Below are 8,130 nucleotides of genomic sequence, written 5' to 3' on the forward strand. Positions count from 1 at the left end.
TATATATATATACCTGCAGACACAGGCTACAATATTAGCTAAAAGTGATCTGTTCATTTAATTCAAAATTATTTTCATCATTTATGTAGTTGGGTCTATTTTTTTTCTATGAAAGGCCATATAGTAATGTTTTTAGGCTTCCAGCTTGGATAGTTTCTGCCACAGCTATTCACATCCACATAAACTAGCTTCTGCTTCAACCCTGCTTACCTAGCCATTGCCAATGAAATGTCTTTAAAGAAACCAGTCAACAGTTGTCCATATTTGGCCTGAAGAAATTTATTCTTGTTAAAAATGATCACCTTTATTAATATTTTTTCTGGTTCTCCCGATTCATATTCCTTACGACATTATTCACATTTTTCAATCTTAACCAAGTTCTCATAGAGTCAAAATTTAATGCATTCTCTCCAAAAAGAAATCCTCTTTTAAATTTCTCTTTCTCTTTATTTAAACTTTATGTGCTTTAAAACTTTTCCCAATGCACAATGGGGAAAGCAACTTGATTTATCCTGTTCTGTATTTATTTCATTTTTGTTTCCAGCTCCCTACTTGAGTGCAGATCCCTATTTCTTACAAGTACCTGAGAATTTGTTCTAAATTAATTCTTGAGATCTACTTCATAGACCATCATCAGCTATGTCTTCATGAGTCACCAATGTTATCACTTGGTTATACACTTTGACTTCCTTATAAAAAATGATGTTAAATGATGGAAGGGGTAACATTGATCAAGGTGCATTGTATTCATAAACTGTCATGTTGAATTGAAAGCCCTTTCTACAACTACTTACAGTTTTTAAAATACAAAAAAAACAGATAATATTTAAGCCATTCTTCTCACTTACATTATCTGACTTTAGTATACTTATCCAATGCTGCCTCTAACATATGAATGTGCTAGTTTGATTTCATATATTCATTCATTATTATCCATCATAAAGGTCATTATTGAGTACCTACTTTGCTAACTATTTTATAAGATACTTAAATCAGAGACAAAAATGCAAACTTAGCTCCTGTGGGATTTATGATCCATGAAGGAAAGTGGACCATTCATAACAAAATGTTATAAGGAATATAATGCAAACTGTGTGTTAATTTAGTAGAAGGACCTATTGTGGTTTAGGAGTGAGAAAAATCTTCCCTTGGAAAAATGCTTAAAGTGAAATGGAAAGGGTGAGTAGATTTTAGATTTGGTAGGAAGGGGAAAGTAGAGGTAGAGACAATTTTTGTGTGAAGTGAATAGGAGTGAAATAGAAAACAGAGTTCAAGCACATACATTTGTGACTTCAGTAGAATCAGGGAGATAGAAGAGGCTGGAGCTAGTACAGGAGTCAGATGGTAAAAGGTTTAAGATAGACATGTTTCTTCAGAAGTATTTTTGGATAATCAATCTAACTATAGTGACAATGATGGAGAGGAAACAGAATGGATGAACAATTAGGGTCTGTTTGATATGACAAAGGGTTGTGAAGACAGGTGGAAGAAAATGTGTTCATAGTATAGACTCAGGGATATAAATAAGCAGAATAAAAATAAACAGAAATAAAGAAAGCAGTGATATAACTAAGAAGAGGCAGTAAACACCCTTCCTTTAAAAATAGAATAGAATGTACTCATTGCTGTATGCATGCAACTGTAACCCCTCTGTATGTCACCTTGACAATAAGATTAAATTAAAAAACAAAAAATCAAATAGCACTTATTCCTTTCTAGAGGCTGTCATATGAAAGGTTTGACCTCACACCCTCAAATAGACACACGTTCAAATCCTGTTCCTTCTTTAATAGCAAGTTCTCATTGTGATTAACCAAGATGTCATCTTCTGTTGTTCAACTTCCCATTGATGTCCTTTCTTTGAACTCCCTGAGCATCCATTGTCTGTTTCTTTCTTTGTGAATTTATATAAATACTATCTTACACTGTTATTTTATGCCTATGCCAGGCTGTCAGATATATTGATAATACTTTCATTCACTCCTTATTAAGTTTTTGGAACTGTTCCACATACCTGATGGGTACACATTAAATTATTGTTCAGAAATATATCGATGTGTAATGATGATTTTCAGATATGCAGCATGTAATCCCATTCTACAATCTAATGTCTTTCTTCTAACTTATCAGTTAATAGCAATGCCCAATCTCACCAGTTTAATGATCTCTTATGCTTTCGTTAGCACTTAACTCTTATTACACATATTAATTTATTCCATTTGTTATCATTCCTCCACTTTCTCATCTTTCATTGTAATATTTAATTTCATGTTCATTTTAAAATTCTATTATTTAATATATGTAGCTATCTTTTTGACCTTTAATTCATCCAGATTTTTCTCTAAATTCTGCCAAAGATATATTCTGAATTGATGTCTTTTCCCAATGAGATTTGAATTCTGGAATATATGTCCATAGACATCATTTAATTCTGTAACAGCTTCACAGCGTCTGGGCCGGCCAGGCCTGTTTCCATTGCCTCAGTGAGCAATGTCAGAGGTGAGAGTTGAAAGTAGTGAGCAGATGGTAATGAGGTAATGCCTCAGGGTGTAAGAATCTTTGGAAACTAGAGCACATGTCAGAACACAAATGCTTTCTCTTTCCAGGGCTGTTTCTCAACTTTGTGCCACAGAATTTAAATGTTTTCAATCCCATTTCCTAACATAATTGGAACATAGTTGGAAGGCTTTCTCTATGTGTCTGGTTGTGTGTGTGTGTGTGTGTGTGTGTGTGTTCTTTCTATTGGTCCATAACCATTGCTTTTTGAAGGGACTTTTAAGAAAGCCACATGTGAGGGCTGGGTGTGATGCTGCATCCTGTAATTTCAGCTACATGGAAGGCAGAATAGAAAGATAGCAAAAGTGTGAGACTCTATGAAAAATAACTGAAGCTAAAAGGGACATGCATGGTTAAAGTTGTAGAGTATCTCTATAGCAAGCATGAGGCCCTTTTGTCTGCCACAAAAATATCAGTAATGCAAAAACAAACAATCCCACAAAGTCAATGTTGTAGATGAGATGAAACTTGACTACTAATGGGATAATCACTCTGGTCATTAAGACAGTGGTATAGCATTGAATGAAAATTATTCTGCAAATATGTGTCTGATAAGTTATATTTTACATATAATATGTATAACACTCATAAATTTATATTAACTGCTATATATGAAAATCACATGAAACAAATACAGACAATCTAAAAGCACTTATCAATTTCTTATTCTGTAGTTTGAAAAAGTGAAATTGAAACAATTACCTCTTAATTTTAGGGTATATTTGTTATGGAACACAGGACTGGGAAGAAACTTCCTTCTTAGGTGGATACTCCGCTTTTGCTGATAAAATCAGGTTTGGTTATGGCCTAATTTTTAATTGTTATTATAAAGGTGATAATCAGGAGTTACAGTTGTGTAAGTCAGGTAAAGAATACATTCATTTTTGTACAATGTCACCCCTTCCTCTGATCTTTCCCAGTTTCCCCCTCTCACCTCCACCCACAAGTTTTGTACTTCAGTTTCAACATAGTGTCTAGTGAGTACCATTGCTGCATTTGTTCAGCCCTTCCCTCTATTTCTGTGCTTCCCCTTACACTCCCAAAGAAATGAACAGATGAACAGATAGAACAAAAAGAAAAGAAAACAGAAACAACAAAAAACACTCTTGTTTTCATTTCCTGGAGTTCATTAGAATAAATACTATTTTGTATCATCAGATGTACATAGGCACTGTGCCTTTCTGTTCCTTTCTAAGAGTATTCTCCTGTGGTCTCATTGTATAGTAATGCCTAGAGAAATATATAATTTATTATGTCTTGGCATTTAAGATCTAGCTTCAGCATATGAGAGAAAACATGCACCATGTCTCTCTTAATATGTCTCACTTAATATGATTTGTTCTAGGTCCATCCATTTCCTTGCTTATTTTTTATCTTAAATACAACTCAAACCACATCCTTTGAACAAAAAAAGAATGGATAACAGAAAGAAACAAGAGACAACTAAACCTTCTTAAACTTTCTCATACTGCTGCCACTAAGCAAGATTTTGTCATTATTATGTTATTTTTTTGTTGGTTGGTTGGTTTTAATGAAGTCCTTTTCTGTGTATCACTTCCAATTTCTAATTGGTTAACTGGTTAATTTGCTAATTAATCTTGCATTATAATTTTAATTCTGGATTATATCATCAAATATATTTTCCTTCCCCATCAGATTCATGTTGACTATTAATTTCATAAGTACATATTGTTGACCTGATTTAAACAGTGATGAATATTTTAAGCAAAGTGGAATTATCTAGCTAGGCGCAAGTGTCTCACACCTGTAATCCTAGCTACTCAGCAGGCTGAGATCTGAGGATCACAGTTCAAAACAAGCAGGCAGGAAAGTCCATGAGTCTGTGATCTCCAATAAGCTACTCAGAAAAAGCCAGAAGTGGTACTGTGGCTCAAATAGTAGAATGCTAGCCTTAAGTAAAAAGCTCAGGGACAGCACCTAGGCCCTGAGTTCAAGCCCCAGGACCAGCAAAAAAAGAACAAGAAACAGAATAATCAACAGGGTCCGACAGATAGTTTTCAGACTTTCCTCCATTCGTTCAATGCTTCTATAACTCAAAAATTCCTCACTGCTTGTATTTTCACAGATAATCCTGCAGCATATTTTAAAACACTTACTCTATGTCAGGGAAAATAAGTAAACAGTTGATGGAAATTTACTATACCCCATGAACAGAATCAATCCTATAAATATCAGTAAGTTCACTTTTTAAAGTTTTATGTCTGTTTTATCCTAATAGCTTTGAAGGGGTAACACTTTCCTGATTATTCTACTGTGGTCTTCCAACTGCCCTTTCCTCTCTTGAGGCTCAGTCCCAGGAGTTGATTAGAGTCCTTCAACAGAATGCTTTGAGACGGGAGCTGAAGAGTAGAACTCTTTTCTTTCCCAGGGTTATACATCAGTGAAGAGAGTCTGGAAGGAATACTATCACTTTTAAACATTCTTTCAAAGGGTTATTCTGAGAGACAAAGATTGAAACACTGAGAGAAACACTCTAGAGATCAGTGGAAGTCCAGAGTATATCTCAATCCCTGTTTCCAGTTTTCCCACCTTTCCTCTTGTTTGCTTGCATGTATCTCTGGATTCCCTTTTAAGCCCTTTCAGCTTGAATTTCTGCTACTTAGAAATTAAAAATAAGAAAACCTAGATGTTTAAGAACAGTCTGTAGACACCTGTATATAAGGAATACTTATTAGACAGACCTTTTTTAGCAGTGTAGAGAGCTATGTGTCAATGTTGTCTCTTTGTGTGTCACAGTTGTCTGATTCCCATGATTCCCATGTGTATTGCCCATCTGCCATTAATACGTATTAAGATCTGAGTTATCACAACTCCATTAAAGAAGCAGAAACTCAAGGATAGATGAGTGTATGTAGATGCATTGTACATCCACATGAATATGCATGAATCTTTTTTGTTACGGAGGTTTCATTTAGTGTAGTTATAAAGCTGATCAAGTAGCCTCTGTAAAGTTGTTATCTTCATATCTGTAGAAAGAAAAGTCTCCAGAAAAGGTAATTGGGAAGAAATGGGTGTATGAAACACAGGGAGGAAGAGTAAACTAGAAACCCAAAGCTCAGACCCATGAGTCAGAGCTATGACTGTTATTGCCTGTGACCTAAATGAATGTTGTGGGTATCCTGCAAAACCATGCTCTTTGTCCCTTCCTGTCAAGAATCAGGAAGAGCTGAAGGACAATCTGATGAAGAGGGCCAAATTGCAGGTCTGACAGTCACCCCAGTCTATGAGTTGAGTCAGAAGATGAAGGCAAAATGACTAAATGACCACTGCTGTGCCTCACATCCACCTCTGTGTGTGTGTGTGTGTGTGTGTGTGTGTGTGTGTGTGCACACATTCTCACGTACTTGTTCTGGGGCTTGAACTTAGGGCCTAAATGCTGTCCCTTATCATTTAACTTTTATGCACAAGACTGGCTTTCTACCATTTGAGCTCTAGCTCCACTTCCATTTTTTGGATGGTCTTTTCCTTCTTCAGTCTGGCTTCAACTGTGATCCTCAGATCTCAGTCTTCTGTGTAGCTAGGAGTACAACATGAGGCATCCAATAAAAGTGTCCTGATTCCAATCTTCCTTAAACTCTTGGTGAGCAACCTCTCTTGTAGGCCATCTAGAAAATACAGGACAAGGGATTCTAGAAGATGTAGATCAACAGAATTATGCTGATGCATTACAAAGACATTATAATATCAAAATCATTCAAATGACTAAATGTACTCTGTATTTCTCACTCTGTGTATATATGGTGTGTGTGTATGTGTGTGTGTGTGTGTGTGTGCATGTGTGCGCGTGTGTGAAGGAACTAGCAGTATGAGGTTAAAGATAGGAATTAGAAATGGGTGTTAATAGAAAAAGGCATCTTAATGAAGTAGAGTTTAATTGCAGCTTTCTTTTATATTGGAATCACTGTGTTTTATTGTATCTGAATGTACTTCATTCATTGATGTTTGAAGAATTTTTTCTTGAATACTGTAAATATAATGAACTATACAGACATGTGATACATAAGGACATCTTTGTCAAGATTTTAGATGTATTATTTAACACACCACCAAAATGCTGTTTAATTCCAGAAAACTTCATAAGTGTAGAAAAGGTATTTTAAATTAAAATCATTTCAATGAATTACAGTATGTAAATAATATTATCCAACTCTCCCAATACCTTCTATAGTTTAATCACTGACACCATTTTTCAGAATTTATTTCCCATGACATTATATTTAATAGGAAATAAAAAGATCAAAAATTCTTTTCAAAATCCTTATCTTAAAATTGTATTACTTTAATGTGCCAGTTTCTTGAGGCAAAAGAAACTCCAAGGGGTTGGGAATGTAGCTCAGAGGTAGAGCGCTTGCCTAGAATGCATGAAGCCCTGGATTTGATTCCTCAGTACTACATAAACAGAAAAAGCCGTAAAGGGCACTGTGGCTCAAGTGGTAGAATGTTAGCCTTACGCAAAAGGCCCTGAGTTCAAGCCTCAAGATTAACCAAAAAAGAAAAAAGAAAAATATATGAGATACCACTAACTCTAAGGGACCAAAACCAAGGGACATGAAATCCTTTGAAGGATCATGCCTAATTAAAAACAAAAAACACAGACACAGAAAAAAGAGACCCCCAGCATATAAAACTAGAAACATATTAACATAAAATATCATAACATAACATTTCCTATATATAGGTAAGCATCTTTATCTCTTTTCTTTGACATACATATTTTACAAATATATATCAACACAGATGCAGATACAGTATATTGACATACATACAAACATATACATAAATAAATGATATATATACCTATAACTACACATATTAGATACATATATGTGTTCTGTTTATAAATATTACATGGTTTTTTTTATATATGTGCATGTATGATTATAAATGATATGGACATTATTTTTAAAAATACAAGTATTCAACTAACTGTCTTTTCCTCACATTTTTAAAGTGGCACTTTTATCGATCCTTTCTATATGCATATGAGTCTATATCTGGAGTTTTATCTTCTTAAAATGTAAAATATTCATAATAAGTGTTATCAGGCAGAAGTTCTCCACTGCTTCTTCAGAATATTTTTTGCATTTTCCATATTACTGAAATTATTTTAACATACTTTTTAAATTGAGCATTCAGTATTCAGAAAAAGAAATTTTATTGAGTTTCAATTTTGATAGCTGAAAATTACCATATTTACAATATTGAACCTTTTCCCAATATTTGAAAAATTATTTTTGTGTAGCTCCTGCACATTTTTTCATTTTACTTATAGTTATTTTATCTTCTTGTTATGATTACAAAAGAAATATGTCGTCAAAAATTATAGTATCAGTGATTTTTGTCAAGATATTTAAAATATATGAATTAGACAGGACAATTAGCATATAAAATTCTACTTACTTTGTCACTATTAACCTTAATCAATAAAAGATTTGATTTATTTATTTGAATTACAGTAATCTGCTTCCTTTACTGAGGAGATTGTTTTATCCTTCTCAGTTCATATATTTTTATTTCAAAAATTATTTTAACAATTTTATTGTATTATTGTAT

This window comes from Dipodomys ordii, unplaced genomic scaffold, assembly GCF_000151885.1.
Source record: "Dipodomys ordii isolate 6190 unplaced genomic scaffold, Dord_2.0 Scaffold17, whole genome shotgun sequence".
In the NCBI taxonomy this organism is placed as follows: Eukaryota; Metazoa; Chordata; class Mammalia; order Rodentia; family Heteromyidae; genus Dipodomys; species Dipodomys ordii.